The sequence below is a fragment of the Chiloscyllium punctatum genome, chromosome 17 (genome assembly GCF_047496795.1).
Source record: "Chiloscyllium punctatum isolate Juve2018m chromosome 17, sChiPun1.3, whole genome shotgun sequence".
Lineage (NCBI taxonomy): Eukaryota > Metazoa > Chordata > Chondrichthyes > Orectolobiformes > Hemiscylliidae > Chiloscyllium > Chiloscyllium punctatum.
The window spans coordinates 9,914,223-9,931,909 of record NC_092755.1 but is presented as its reverse complement, the minus strand read 5'-3'; positions in this window follow the sequence as shown (position 1 = coordinate 9,931,909).

The window sequence follows — 17,687 nt, the reverse complement described above, 5'->3', positions numbered from 1 at the left end:
GATTGTGAATTGGTCCATATAACACGGTTTGGCTTCCAGAATCAATTTCAGTACATGAGGGATAGAAATTAGGGAAAAGAGAAATCCTCACGTAGAAAGGGAAACATAGATCTCAATGAAGGTCATAAGGATAACTTAGCATAGGTTAAAAAGGAAACATTTGAAGGAAATAAAGAAGTTAACAAGCTCGGTGTTTTCATTGCAACAAATTAAGTCACATGAAATTATTGTGTTAGTGAGTTCAAAAAAAAACACAGATGGAGGAAAACGGGATAAGCCTGGGAGTTTTGTTGGAGAGATAACAAAAAGTAAAGTGGAAACTAGAAAACTGCATCAGAGTGTATCAGAGGTTTGTTAAGGTGGAAGTGGCACATCTGCTTAGAAAATATACCTGCAAAGGGAAAGTTTATTGACATAGGGCGTGTGAAGAAGATGCAGTATTAAGGGGCACAGAATCCGCTCAGTCTGTGATGCAGAACGATAAGGAGATATGTACTCCTGAAGGACTATTTCCAGAAGAGGTACAGCTAATGGGAATATACCTTGAGACAAAACGTGCAAAATTCTGTAAAGCGAGGATGGAGTGTACAGAAATGTGTGGAGAAATTGCGGTAAGCGTATGGACAAACTCTCAGCTCCATGAATCCAATTTATCCTTGCAAAAAATGTAGCTGATTCACCGGTGGGAATACTGTCTACGCTGGTTGAAAAGCCAGTGGAGACGCAGGCAACTGGAGCAATGCAGGGGTCTTATCCTAGAAACTTTCCTGATTGTGGGATAATAAGGTCATAATGTCACCAGGAGAAACAGGAGAGATCAAAAATGTAAAAATAAGGAAGCTGAAGTGGCATTAACAGGCATTTTGTTCTATCAGGTAGTTGAGACAAAACAAGAACAAATAGGGCATCATGCAAATATTTTTAGCTCAGCTAAACAAATTGAGTTACAACAGGAAGATAAAAAGGTTAAAACAGTTGTATCAAAAAGCATTTACGTTAGAAATTTTGAATGTATCCCTGAGTGTTATTACCCTAAAATGATGTTCAAATAAGGAAATGGAGAAGATCACATATTCAAGGAGATGAGAAATCTGCACAAGTTCATCAAATCTTATTTCAAATAGGAGACAGAAAGGAGGTGATGCGAATGGGACATGAGCTATCACCTAGAGGTCACTCAGGAATGAGAAAAACATAGGCTGAAATACAGAGACATTTTTACTGGTCTGGACTGCAACAGAATGTAGTTGAATTTTGCTTGTCATACATGTCAGGTAATTTGAAAACACAAGCGATAATAAAACCTGCACTATGTTAAAACTATTCCAGCTTTTGAGGAACCTTTTCCAATTGATCAGCTAGGTCCCCGACCTCAAACAAAAAAATTGGGCACCAGCATTTGTTAACAATAATGGATGCATCAACTAGATTTCCAGAGGCTATCCCGAGAATCAATATCACAGCCAGAAGAATTGCAGAGGAATTAACCTTTTTAAAGTGTTACGGACTACCAATACAGATACAGTGAATTAAGGTTCAAACGTCACATCCAAATTACTCACTATAATGTCATAGGAATAAAGCAATTCAAGTCGACTTCGTACTATCCAAAATTGCAGGGGCCGCTAGAAAGGTGACATCAAACATTAAACACCATGTTGAGGGTTTATGCTCAAGGTTATCTTGATGATTAGGGTAAGGGAATCCCATTTGTGCTTTATGTGAAATTGGATGCACCAAATGAACCCAGAGCAAATTCACTCCATTCGAAGTAGTTTCTGGGCATTAAGTGATAGGACCGTTAAAACTGATTAAACAGAAAATTGTAAATCAGAATTCAAACGTCACACAGTTGGACTAGGTCTGAAATTTTAGAGAATGATTAATAGCGCAGAGATAAATTATTAAGTTACCTCCCTGAGAACAATTGAAATGACCAGAAAGAGTTATTACTATCAAATGGGGATATATGCAGATATTAACTTGTAAGTACTAACCTAATTGTGCATAATGTAGCTATAAGAGGTGCTGTTACGCTTAAGCAACATCCTTACAGGGATAATTCTTTAAAGTTGGCACAGGTTCAGAAGGCGATTTAATGCATGCTCTAAAATGACATAATCAACATGTCTTACAGTGACTGGAAATCACCCATTGGCATAGTGCTAAAGCCAAATGTTCCCCAACGATTATTGTAATGTCAATGTAGTAAAAAAAAATGATGTATACCCAGTTCCTTGGTTGGAAAACTGTGTTGAAAATGAGGGACAAGCAACTTACATTTTGTATGAAAAACGTACCGGACACATTTCAGGAACTAACCAATAAATTGACAGAATATCCAAAATGTGCTGAACATTGATTGACCTGGTGATTTTTAGTGACTCATGGAAGGAATACTTACAGCATATATCAGACGTGTTCTACCGAATTTGGAAGGCAGGCTTGGTGGTAAACATAGCGAAAAGTGAATTTTTCAAAGCAAAAGTCGTCTTCCTTGGCCGTGCCATTGGACAGAGATAAACAGTCCCTGAGTTGTAAACATTGAGGCAATTTGGGAATTTCCTGTACCGTCGACAAAAGGAGCAGTTCCTGGGACTGAGTGGATTTCATCGAATGTTTGTGCCTCATTTTCGCAGTGTGGCTGCTCCACTCACTGAATTGTTCAAGAAAGGCAAGACTTTTCAGTGGACAGAGGACTGTCAGAAGGCATTTGACATGAAAAATGTGTTAGCAACTGCCCCACGATCAGCCACACCTGATTATGCAAAACCATTCAAGGTGGCTTTAATTGCGAGTGATGTGAGTATTGGTGCTGGGCTCTTGCAGGATGATGATGACAAGAGAGAAAGACCTATTGGGTATTTCTCCAGGAAGTTGAACGTTCATTGGCAGAAATATTCAACAGTTGAGAAAGAGACTGTGAGCTTTGTGCTGACACAAAGTGTCAGTGTTTATAATTGTATTTCAGTATTTATATTGTCAGCAACGTATCTGACAATTTGTTTGGAGAAATTTAAGGACAAAACTGCTGAACTGTTTAGCTGGAGCCTGTTGTTACAGCCATTCAATTAGAAAATTATGTTCAGGGCAGATCTTGAAAACATGATTGCCAATGCATTGTTTAGACTTGAGTGACAAATGGATCCACTTAATGATGGGAGTACCACACAGTGAATCCGGATGGAGTTGTGCACATTTGCACATTTATAGTAAAGGAATGTACATGCAAATTTTAAAGTATGAACCTCTACTTTTGGAGTTTTGAAAACCGAAGCCATCTTTGGATATTCAATTGTCTATCGGGGGAGCAGTCACATAGGCGGTCTCCTTATGAGGTTATGTTGTCTTTGAATTGTTTTCAGAGAGGTTCCAAATGATCCAATGTTCCAATATGTCTCAATATTAAATGCTTCTTTGGGGTCCTTTTGTTTTTACCTCACAGATTATGCTTCGGAATGAAGGCTTTCAAGTCTTAAAAAAAAACTGGTGTAATCAAGGGGATGTGGCCAGCTTTCGGCTGCATGGGTCAGTTCAGTTCGAGGGTTAGTTGAGTCAGGGTCACTGTTGAAACTGGATGCTGTTCCCCTCCTTCAGCCCTCTGACTTCGTAACCTATAAGCTTTTTTTTGGTGTAATTTTTAATCTTTGTGCTCAGGGGTTTCTTTATTGGGATTAATAAGTAATTTGGTTCAGCATCATTAATTAAAGTGTGCCTGTCAGAATTGATAGGATGAATTATTCAGGTACACTATTTTCAGTTCGTTGTGCTTCATTCCTTATTTTTGCAAATAAATTTTGTTTCTTTTAAAGTCGGCAGTCGGGCCAGCTAACTCACTCTGGGACTATCCAATATACACTTAACTTCAACAAATGGCAACATTATGGTCTGGGCAACGTGCTAAAGAATGTTTTGAGGTGTCGGGCCTGGTCCATAACAATGTACAATAACTTTGATAATGAACAGTCATGAACTATTGAGTCAGTGACAAAATAAATATGATAATGGTTATAAGACAGAAAGGGCTGCAACCAGTCACTGAGGAGATCTGAGGGGTGGACAGTAATATCTTCCAATCACGAATATTCAGCCATCACTGTTTCTGACAAATGGAATGAAATGCAATGCCAAGCAAGATAACAGATGACCTTTGTTAAATGGAATGCTGAGCAACAATGTGAATACAACAGGACAATTTTACATGTGATATGCAGAATTATATCTTATATACAGAATGCGTAATCACAGGTTATACAGGTTGTTATCTGGATGGGATATTCAGAAATAAAAACAGACACAGATAACAAAATATAGCACATTGCAGCGCAGTACGGTCGTTTATGAAACCGCTCGGCTAATAAAGGAATATAGATTCATGGAGAGTAGAGAATTACAGCACAGCACAGTCCATTTATGAAATCACTCGGCTAATGCTGGACATTTGACCAATACAACACAGAACACTAAAGCAAAGTACAGCCCCTTGATGGAGCACTCGGCTAATGAAGGAGGTTAGACTGAAAGATTATACAGCATTACATCGCAGTACAGGCCCTTTATGGTACCATTCGCCTAATACGGGACATTAGATCAATCTTGGCTAATGAAGAAAGATAGACTGATGGAACACACAGCATTACAGATATGTACAGGCACTTTATGGCACCATTCGGCTAATACGGGACATTAGATCAATACGACATTGCACATTACAGCGCAGTACAAGCCCTTTAAGGAACAACTCGGCTAAGAAAGGAAGTTAGATTGATAGAATATACAGCATTACATCGCAGTACAGGCCCTTTATGGTACCATTCGGCAAAAACCGGACATTCGACGTATACAACATATCACATTGCAGTGCAGGACAGGTCCTTTAAGGAACAGCTCCGCTTATAAAGGAAGTTAGACTGACAGAATATACAGCATTACATCGTACTACAGGCCCTTTATGGTACTGTTCGGCTAATGCTGGATATTAGAACAATACAACACAGAACACTGAAGCACAGTACAGCCCCTTGATGGAGCACCTCGGCTCATGAAGGAAGTTAGACAGATAGAACACACAGCATTACAGATATGAACACGCACTTGATGGTACCGTTCAGCTAATACAGGACATTCGACCAATACAACATAGCACATTGCAGCGCAGTACAGGTCCTTTATGAAACCGCTCGGCTAATAAAGGTATATAGATTCATAGAGAGTAGGGAATTACAGCACAGCACAGTCCATTTATGGAATCACTCGTCAAACGCCGGACATTAGACCAATACAACACAGAACACTAAAGCACAGTGCAGCCTCTTGATGGAGCACTTCGGCTAATGAAGGAAGTTAGACAGACAGAACACACAGCATTACAGATATGAATAGGCACTTGATGGTACCATTCGGCTAATACAAGACATTAGACCTAAACAACATAGCACATTGCAGCGCGGTACAGGTCCTTTATGAAACCGCTCCGTTAATACAGCTATATAGATTCATAGAGAGTATGGAATTACAGCACAGCACAGTCCATTTATGGTACAATTCGGCTAATATCGGACATTAGTTCAATACAACATAGCACATTACAGCAATTGATGGTACCGTTCGGCTCATACCGAACATTAGATCAATACAACATAGCATATTACGGCGCAGTACAGGTCCTTTATGAAAACACTCAGCTAATAAAGGAATATAGATTCAAAGAGATTAGAGAATTACAGCACAGCACAGTCCATTTATGGAATCACTCGGCTCACGCCGGACATTAGATCAATAGAACATAGCACATTACAGTGCAGTACAGGCCCTTTAAGGTACAACTCGGCTAAAAAAGGAAGTTAGACTGATAGAATAGACAGCATTACATCGCAGTACAGGCCCTTTATGGTACCATTCGGCAAAAAAACGTACTTTAGACGTATACAACATAGCACATTGCAGCGCAGGACAGGTCCTTTAAGAAACAGCTCAGCTTATAAAGGAAGTTAGACTGACAGAATATACAGCATTACAATATAGTACAGGCCATTTATGGTACCATTCGGGTAAGCCAGGACATTAGACCAATACAACACAGAAAACTAAAGCACAGTACATCCCCTTGATGGAGCACCTCGGCGAATGAAGGAAGTTAGACTGATAGAACACACAGCATTACAGATATGTGCAGGCAATTGATGGTACCGTTCGGCTAATACCGAACATTAGATCAATACAACATAGCATATTACGGCGCAGTACAGGTCCTTTATGAAAACGCTCAGCTAATAAAGGAATATAGATTCAAAGAGATTAGAGAATTACAGCACAGCGCAGTCCATTTATGGAATCACTCGGCTCACGCCGGACATTAGATCAATAGAACATAACACATTACAGCGCAGTACAGACCCTTTAAAGGACAACTCAACTCATAAAGGAAGTTAGACTAATAAAACATACAGCATTACATCGCAGTACAGGCCCTTTATGGTACCATTCGGCAAATGCGGGACATTACACCAATACAACACAGAACACTGAAGCACAGTGCAGCCCCTTGATGGAGCACCTCGGCTAATGAAGGAAGTTAGACTGATAGAACACACAGCATTACAGATATGAACAGGCACTTTATGGGACCATTCGGCAAATACCGGACATTGGACCTATACAACACATCACATTTCAGTGCAGTAAAGGCCCTTTAAGGAACAGCTCAGCTAATAAAGGAAGTTAGACTGGTGCAGTACAGGCCCTTCAAGGAACAGCTCAGCTAATAAAGGAAGTTAGACTGAAAGAACGTATAGTATTACATCGCAGTACAGGCCCTTTATGGTACCATTAGGCTAACGCGGGACATTAGATCAATATAACATAGCACATTACAGTGCAGTACAGGCCCTTGAAGGAACAACTCAGCGAATAAAGGAAGTTAGACTGATAGAGTATACAGCATTACATCGCAGTACAGGCCCTTTATGGCACCAATCGGCAAATACTGGACATTAGACGTATACAACATAGCACGTTGCAGCACAGTACACGTCCTTTGTGAAACCGCTCGGCTAATACAAGAATATCAATTCATAGAGAGTAGAGAATTACAGCACCGCATCGTCCATTTATGGAATCAATCGGCTCATGCCGGACATTTGATCAATAAAACACAGAACACTAAAGCACAGTACAGCCTCTTGATGGAGCACCTTGGCTAATGAAGTAAGTTAGAGTGATAGAACACACAGCATTACAGATATGTACAGCTACATTATGGTACCTTTCAGCGAATACCGGACTTTAGACCAATACAACACATCACATTTCAGCGCAGTACAGGTCCTTTATGCAACCACAGTCCCCCTAAGGAACAACTCGGCTAATAAAGGATTTAGACAGATAGAACGTACACCATTACAGAGCAGTACAACCCCAATATGGTACAATTTGGCTAATAATGGACTTGAGACCAATACGGCAGAGACCTTCACAGCACAGTAAAGGTCCTATATGAAAGCGGTCGGCTAACACCGGACATTAGACCAATACAGCACAGAACACTAAAGCACGGGACAGCCCCTTGATGGAGCAACTTGGCTAATGAAGAAAGATAGACTGATGGAACACACAGCATTACAGATATGTACAGGCACTTTATGGCACCATTCGGCTAATACGGGACATTAGATCAATACGACATTGCACATTACAGCGCAGTACAAGCCCTTTAAGGAACAACTCGGCTAAGAAAGGAAGTTAGATTGATAGAATATACAGCATTACATCGCAGTACAGGCCCTTTATGGTACCATTCGGCAAAAACCGGACATTCGACGTATACAACATATCACATTGCAGTGCAGGACAGGTCCTTTAAGGAACAGCTCCGCTTATAAAGGAAGTTAGACTGACAGAATATACAGCATTACATCGTACTACAGGCCCTTTATGGTACTGTTCGGCTAATGCTGGATATTAGAACAATACAACACAGAACACTGAAGCACAGTACAGCCCCTTGATGGAGCACCTCGGCTCATGAAGGAAGTTAGACAGATAGAACACACAGCATTACAGATATGAACACGCACTTGATGGTACCGTTCAGCTAATACAGGACATTCGACCAATACAACATAGCACATTGCAGCGCAGTACAGGTCCTTTATGAAACCGCTCGGCTAATAAAGGTATATAGATTCATAGAGAGTAGGGAATTACAGCACAGCACAGTCCATTTATGGAATCACTCGTCAAACGCCGGACATTAGACCAATACAACACAGAACACTAAAGCACAGTGCAGCCCCTTGATGGAGCACCTCGGCTAATGAAGGAAGTTAGACAGACAGAACACACAGCATTACAGATATGAATAGGCACTTGATGGTACCATTCGGCTAATACAAGACATTAGACCTAAACAACATAGCACATTGCAGCGCAGTACAGGTCCTTTATGAAACCGCTCGGTTAATACAGCTATATAGATTCATAGAGAGTATGGAATTACAGCACAGCACAGTCCATTTATGGTACAATTCGGCTAATATCGGACATTAGTTCAATACAACATAGCACATTACAGCGCAGTACAGGCCCTTGAAGGAACAACTCAGCTAATAAAGGAAGTAAGACGAATAAAACATACAGCATTACATCGCATTACAGGCCCTTTATGGTACCTTTAGTCGAATGCGGGTCATTAGACCTATGCAACATAGCAAATTGTAGTGCAGTACAGGTCGTTTATGAAACCGCTCGGCTAATAAAGGAAGTTAGAGTGACAGAACGTATAACATTACATCACAGTTCAGGCCCTTTATGGTACCATTAGGCTAGTGCGGGACATTAGATCAATACAGCACAGAACACTGAAGCACAGTACAGCCCCTTGATAGAGCACCTCGGCTGATGAAGGAAGTTAGACTGATAGAACACACAGCATTACAGATATGAACAGGCACTTGATGGTACCATTCGGCGAATACCGGACATTAGACCTATACAATATAGCACATTACAGCGCAATACAGGCCCTTTAAGGAACAGCTCAGCCAATAAAGGAAGTTAGACTGACAGAACGTATAGCATTACATCGCAGTTCAGGCCCTTTAAGGAACAACTCGGCTAATAAACGAAGTTAGACTAATAAAACATACAGCAGTACAGCGCTGTAAAGGCCCTTTATGGTACCATTCGGCTAATACTGGACATTAGACCAACACAACATAGCACATTACAGTGCAGTACAGACCTTTGAAGGAACAACTCAGCTAATAAAGGAAGTTCGACTGATAGAATATACAGCATTACATCGCAGTACAGGCCCTTTATGGTACCATTAGTCTAATGCGGGACATTAGACCTATGCAACATAGCACATCGCAGCGCAACACAGTTCCTTTATGAAACCGCACGGCTAATAAAGGAAAAAAGGTTAAAAGAGAGTAGAGAATTACAGCACAGTACAGTCCATTAATGGCACCATTCGGCGAATACCGGACATTAGATGAATACAGCATAGCACAAAACAGCGCAGTACAGGCGCTTTAAGGAACAACTCGGCAAAAAAAGGAAGTTAGACTAATAAAACATACAGCATTACAGCGCAGTACAGATCCTTCATGGTACCATTTGGCTAATACTGGACATTAGACCAACACAACATAACTCATTACAGTGCAGTACAGACCTTTGAAGGAACAATTCAGCTAATAAAGGAAGTTAGACTGATCGAATATACAGCATTACATCGCGGTACAGACCCTTTATGGTACCATTAGTCTAATGCGGGACATCACACCAATACAACACAGAACACTGAAACACAGTACAGACCCTTGATGGAGCACCTCGCTAATGAAGGAAGTGAGAGTGATAGAACACACAGCATTACAGATATGAACAGGCACTTTATGCTACCATTCGGCTAATACCGGACATTAGACCTATACAACACATCACATTTCAGTGCAGTACAGGCCCTTTAAGGAACAGCTCAGCTAATAAAGGAAGTTAGACTGGTGCAGTACAGGCCCTTCAAGGAACAGCTCAGCTAATAAAGGAAGTTAGACTGAAAGAACGTATAGTATTACATCGCAGTACAGGCCCTTTATGGTACCATTAGGCTAACGCGGGACATTAGATCAATATAACATAGCACATTACAGTGCAGTACAGGCCCTTGAAGGAACAACTCGGCTAATAAAGGAAGTTAGACTAATAAAACATACAACATTACACCACAATACAGGCCCTTTATGGTACCGTTCGGCTAATGCGGGACATTACACTAATACAACACAGAACATTGAAGCACAATACAGCCCCTTGATGGAGCACCGCAGCTAATGAAGGAAGTTAGACTGATAGAACACACAGCATTACAGATATGAACAGGCACTTTATGGTACCATTCGGCTAATATTGGACATTAGATCTATACAGCATCGCACAGTACAGCGCAGTACAGGCACTTTAAGGAACAGCTCAGCGAAGAAAGGAAGTTAGACTGACAGAACATATAGCATTACAGCGTAGTACAGGCCCTTTATGGTAAAATTAGGCTAATGCGGGACATTAGCTCAACACAACATAGCACATTCCAGCGATGTACAGGCCCTTTATGGTACCATCCAGCAAATGCGAGACAATACACCAATACAACACAGAACACTGAAGCACAATACAGCCCCTTGATGGAGCACCTCGGCTAATAAAGGAAGTTAGACTAATAAAACATACAGCATTACAGCGCAGTACAGGCCCTTTATGGTACCATTCGGCTAATACCGGACATTAGACCTATACAACATAACACGTTATAGTGCAGTACAGGCCCTTGAAGGAACAACTCAGCTAATAAAGGAAGTTACACTGATAGAATATACAGCATTACATCGCAGTACAGGCCCTTTATGGTACCATTAGTCTAATGCGGGACATTAGATCAATACAACAAAGCACATTGCAGCGCAGTACAGGTCGTTTATGAAACCTGCTCGACTAATAAAGGAATATAGGTTCAAAGAGAGTAGAGACTTACAGCGCAGAGCAGTCCATTTATGGCACCATTCGGTGAATCCCGGACATTAGATGAATACAACATAGCACATTACAGCGCAGTACAGACCCTTTAAGGAACATCTCGGCTAATACAGGAAGTTAGACTAATAAAACATACAGCATTACAGCGCTGTAGAGACCCTTTATGGTACCATTCGGCTAATACAGGGCATTAGCCCTATACAACATAGCACATTAGAGTGCAGTGTAGGCCCTTGAAGGAACAAATCAGCTAACAAAGAAAGTTAGACTGATAGAATATACAGCATGACATCGCAGTACAGTCCCTTTATGGTACCATTAGTCTAATGTGGGACACTAGACCTATGCACAATAGCACATTGCAGCGCAGTACAGGTCGTTTATGAAACCTTCCCGGCTAATGATGGAATATAGGTTCAAAGAGAGTAGAGACTTACAGTCCATTTATGGCACCATTCGGCGAATACTGGACATTAGATGAAGACAACATAGCACAAAACAGCGCAGTACAGGCCCTTTATGGTACCATTAGGCTAACGCGGGACATTAGATCAATACAACATCGCACATTACAGCGCAGTACAGGCCCTTTAAGGAACAACTCGGCTAATAAAGGAAGTTAAACTAATAAAACATACAGCATTACAGCGCAGTACAGGCCCTTTATGGTACCGTTCGGCTAATGCGGGACATTACACTAATACAACACAGAACACTGAAACACAGTACAGACCCTTGATGGAGCACCTCGTCTAATGAAGGAAGTTAGACTGATAGAACACACAGCATTACAGATATGAACAGGCCCTTTATGGTACCATTCGGCTAATACCGGACATTAGACCGATACAACATAGCATATTACAGTGCAGTACAGTCCCTTGAAGGAGCAACTCAGCTAATAAAGGAAGTTAGACTAATAAAACACACAGCATTACAGCGCAGGACAGGCCCTTTATGGTACCGTTCGGCTAATACCGGATATTAGACCTATACAACATAGCACATTACAGCGCAGTACAGGCCCTTTCAGGAACAACTCGGCTAGTAAAGGAAGAAAGTCTAATAAAACATACAGCATTACAGCGCAGTACAGGCCCTTTATGGTGCCGTTCGGCTAATGCTGGACATTAGAACAATACAACACAGAACACTGAAGCACAATACAGCCCCTTGATCGAGCACCTCGGCTCATGAAGGAAGTTATACAGATAGAACACACAGCATTACAGATATGAACAGGCACTTGATGGTACCATTCGGCTAATACCGGACATTAGATCAATACAACATAGCACATTACATGGCAGTACAGGCCCATTATTGTACCATTCGGCTAATACAGGACATTAGACCAATACAACATAGCACATTGCAGCACAGTACAGGTCCTTTATGAAACCGCTCGGCTAATAAAGGTACATAGATTCATAGAGAGTAGGGAATTACAGCACAGCACAGCACAGCCCATTTATGGAATCACTCGGCTAACGCCGGACATTAGACCAATACAACACAGAACACTGAAGCACAGTACAGCCCCTTGATTAAGCACCTCGGGTAATGAAGGAAGTTAGACACATAGAATACAAAGCATTACAGATATGAACAGGCACTTGATGGTACCATTCGGCTAATCCGGGACATTAGTTCAATACAACATAGCAAAATTACGGCGCAGTACAGGCCCTTGAAGGAACAACTCAGCTAATAAAGGAAGTAAGACGAATAAAACATACAGCATTACATCGTAGTACAGGCCCTTTATGGTACCATTAGTCGAATGCGGGACAGTAGAACTGTCCAACATAGCACATTGCAGCGCAGTACAGGTCGTTTATGAAACCACTCGGCTAATAAAGGAATATAGATTCAAAGAGATTAGAGAATTACAGCACAGCACAGTCCATTTATGGCACCATTCGGCGAATACCGGACATTAGATGAATACAACATAGCACAATACAGCGCAGTACAGGCCCTTTAAGGAACAACTCAGCGAATAAAGGAAGTTAGACTCATAAAACATACAGCATTACATCGCAGTCCAAGCCCTTTATGATGCCATTAGTCAAATGCGGGACATTAAACCAGTACAACACAGAACACTGAAGCACAGTACAGCCCCTTGATGGAGCACCTCGGCTAATGAAGGAAGGTAGGCTGATAAAACACACAGCATTACAGATATGAACAGGCCCTTTATGGTACCATTCCGCAAATACCGGACAGTAGACCTATACAACATAGCACATTACAGCGCAGTACAGGCCCTTTTAGGAACAGCTCAGCTAATAAAGGAAGTGAGACTGACAGAACGTACAGCATTACATCGCAGTTCAAGCCCTTTATGGTACAATTAGGCTAATGCAGGACTTTAGATCAATACAACATAGCACATTACAGCGCAGTACAGGCCCTTTAAGGAACAACTCGGCTAATAAAGGAAGTCAGACTAATAAAACATACAGCATTACACCACAGTACAGGCCCTTTATGGTACCGTTCGGCTAATGCGGGATATTACACTAATACAACACAGAACACTGACGCACAGTACAGCCCTTTGATGGAGCACCTCAGCTAATGAAGGAAGTTAGACTGATAGAACACAGCATTACGGACATGAGCAGGCACTTTATGGTACCATTCGGCTAATACCCGACATTAGACCTATACAAAATAGCACAGGACAGCGCAGTACAGGTCCTTTAAGGAACAGCTTAGCTAATAAAGGAAGTTAGACTGACAGAACGTACAGCAGTACATCGCAGTACAGGCCCTTTATTTTACCATTCAGCTAATACCGGACATTAGACCTATACAACATAGCGCATTACAGCGCAGTACAAGCCGTTTAAGGAACAGCTCAGCTAATAACGGAAGTTTGACTGACAGAACGTACAGCATTACATCGCAGTACAGGCCCTTTATGGTACTATTAGGCTAATGCGGGACATTAGAACAATACAACACAGCACATTGCAGCACAGTACAGGTCGTTTATGAAACCGCTCGGCTAATAAAGGAATATAGGTTCAAAGTGAGTCCAGAATTACCACACCACACAGTCCATTTATGGCACCATTCGGCGAATACTGGACATCAGATGAATACAACATAGCACATGACAGCGCAGTACAGGCCCTTTAAGGAACAACTCGGCTAATAAAGGAAGTTAGACTGACAGGACGTATCGCATTACATCGCAGTTCATGCCCTTTATGGTACCATTAGGCTAATGCGGGACATTAGATCAATACAACATAGCACATCACAGCGCAGGACAGGCCCTTTAAGGAACAACTCGGCTCATAAAGGAAGTTAGACTAATAAAACATACAGCATTACAGCGCAGTACAGATCCTTCATGGTACCATTCGGCTAATGCTGGACATTAGACCAATACAACACAGAACACTGAAGCACAGTACAGCCCCTTCATGGAGCACCTCGGCTCATGAAGGAAGTTAGACTGATAGAACACACAGCATTACCGATATGAACAGGCACTTGATGGCACCATTCAGCTAAGACCGGACATTAGATCAATACAACATAGCACGTCACAGCGCAGTAGAGGCCTTTTATAGTACCATTCGGCTAATACCGGACATTAGACCTGTACAACATAGCAAATTGCAGCGCAGCACAGGTCGTTTATGAAACCGCTCGGCTAATAAAGGAATATAGGTTCAAAGAGAGTAGATACCGGACATTAGATTAAGAAAACATAGCACAATACAGCACAGTACAGGCCATTTAAGGAACAACTTGGCTCATAAAGGAATTTTAGACTAATAAAACATACAACATTACAGCGCAGTACAGGCCCTTTATGGTACCATTCTAACTTCATCTTATGTCCGGTGTAAGCCGAATGTTGCCATAAATGGACTGTGCTGAGCTGTAATTCTCGACTCTCTTTGATTCTATATTCCTTTATTAGCTGAGCGTTTTCATAAAAGAACTGTACTGCGCTGCAATGTGCTATGTTGCATAGGTCTAATGTCCCGTATTAGCCGAATGGTCCCATCAAGTACCTGTTCATATCTGTAATGCTGTGTGTTCTATCAATCTAACTTCCTTCATGAGCCGAGGTGCTCGATCAAGGGGCTGTACTTTGCTTCAGTGTTCTGTGTTGTATTGGTCTAATGTCCCGCATTAGCCGAATGGTACCATAAAGGGCCTTTTATGCGATGTAATGCTATAAATTCTGTCAGTCTAACTTCCTTTATTAGCTGAGCTGTTCCTTAAAGAGCTTGTACTGCGCTGTAATGTGCGCTGTTGTAGAGGTCTAATGTCCGGTATTAGCCGAATGGTACCATAAAGTGCCTGTTCATATCTGTAATGCTGTGTGTTCTATCAGTCTAACTTCCTTCATTAGCCGAGGTGCTCCATCAAGGGGCTGCACTGTGCTTCAGTGGAAGTTAGACTAATAAAACATACAACATTACAGCGCAGTACAGGCCCTTTATGGTACCATTTGGCTAATGCAGGACATTAGACCAGTACAACACAGCACCTTACAGTGCAGTACAGGCCCTTAAAGAACAACTCAGCTAATAAAGGAAGTTACACTGATCGAATATACAGCATTACTTTGCAGTACAGGCCCTTTATGGTACCATAACGCTAATGCGGGACATTAGGCCTATGCAACACATCACATTGCAGCGCAGTACAGGTCGTTTATGAAACCGCTCGGCTAATAAAGGAATATAGGTTCAAAGAGAGCAGAGAATTACAGCACAGCACAGTCCATTTATGGCACCATTCGGTGAATACCGGACATTAGATGAATACAACATAGCACAATACAGCACAGTACAGGCCATTTAAGGAACAATTTGGCTAATAAAGGAAGTTAGACTCATAAAACATACAGCATACCAGCGAAGTACAGGCCCTTTATGGTACTATTCGGCTAATGCGGCACATTAGACCAATACAACACAGCACAATACAGCGCAGGACACTCCTTTAAGGAACAACTCGGCTAATAAAGGAAGTTAGACTAATAAAACATACAGCATTACAGCGCTGTACAGGCCCTTTATGGTACCATTCGGCTCATACTGGACATTAGACCAACACAACATAGCACATTACAGTGCAGTACAGGCCGTTTAAGGAACAACTCAGCTCATAAAGGAAGTTAGACTGACAGAACGTACAGCATTACATCGCAGTACAGGCCTTTTCTGGTACCATTCTGGTACCAAATATTAGAACTATACAACATAGCACATTGCAGCGCAGTACAGTTCCTTTTTGAAACCGCTCGGCTAATATAGGAATATAGATTCAAACAGAGTCGAGAATTACAGCAGAGCACAGTCCATAAATGGCACCATTCAGCGAATACGGGACATTAGATGAATACAACATAGCACATCACAGCGCAGTACAGGCCCTTTAATGAACAACCCGGCTAATAAAGGAAGTTAGACTAATAAAACATACAGCATTATAGCGCAGTTCAGGCCCTTTATGGTACCATTCGGCTAATGCGGGACATTAGACCTATACAACATAGCACATTAAATTGCAGTACAGGCCCTTGAAGGAACAACTCAGCTGATAAAGGAAGTTAGACTAATAGAATATACAGCATTACATTGCGGTACAGGCCCTTTATGGTACCATTAGGCTAATGTGGGACATTAGACCTATGCAACACAGCACATTGCAGCACAGTACAGGTCGTTAATGAAACCGCTCGGCTAATACAGGAATATAGGTTCAAAGAGAGTAGAGAATTACAGCACAGCACAGTCCATTTATGGCACCATTCGGCGAATACCGGACATTAGATGAATACAATATAGCACAATACAGCGCAGTACAGGCCCTTTAAGGAACAACTCGGCTCATCAAGGAAGTTCGACTTATAAAACATACAGCAGTACAGCGCAGTACAGATCCATTATGGTACCGTTCGGCTAATACCGAACATTAGACCAATACAACACAGAACACTGAAGCCCCTTGATGGAGCACCTCAGCTCATGAAGGAAGTTCGACTGATAGAACACACAGCATAACAGATATGAACAGGCACTTGATGATACCATTCGGCTCATTCAGGACATTAGATCAATACCACATGGCACATTACAGCGCAGTACAGGCCCTTTATGGTAACATTCAGCTAATACCGGACATTAGATCAATACAACATAGCACATTACAGGCCCTTTAAGGAACAACTCGGCTCATAAAGGAAGTTAGACTAATAAAACATACAGCTTTACAGCGCAGTACAGGCCCTTTATGGTACCATTCGGCTTATGCGGGACATTAGACCAATACAACACAGAACACTGAAGCACAGTACAGCCCCTTGATGGAGCACCTCGGCTAATGAAGGAAGTTAGACTGATAGAACACACAGGATTACAGATATGTACAGACACATTTTGGTACCATTCAGCTAATTACAGACATTAGACCAATACAACATAGCACATTACGGCGCAGTACAGGTCCTTTATTCAACCGCAGTCCCTCTAAGGAACAACTCGGCTAAAAAGACAGATAGAACGTACAGCATTACAGACCAGCACAGACGCTTTATGGTACAATTTGTCAGTCCCTATAAGGAACAACCTGGCTAATAAAGGATGTTAGACTGATAGAACGCACAGCAT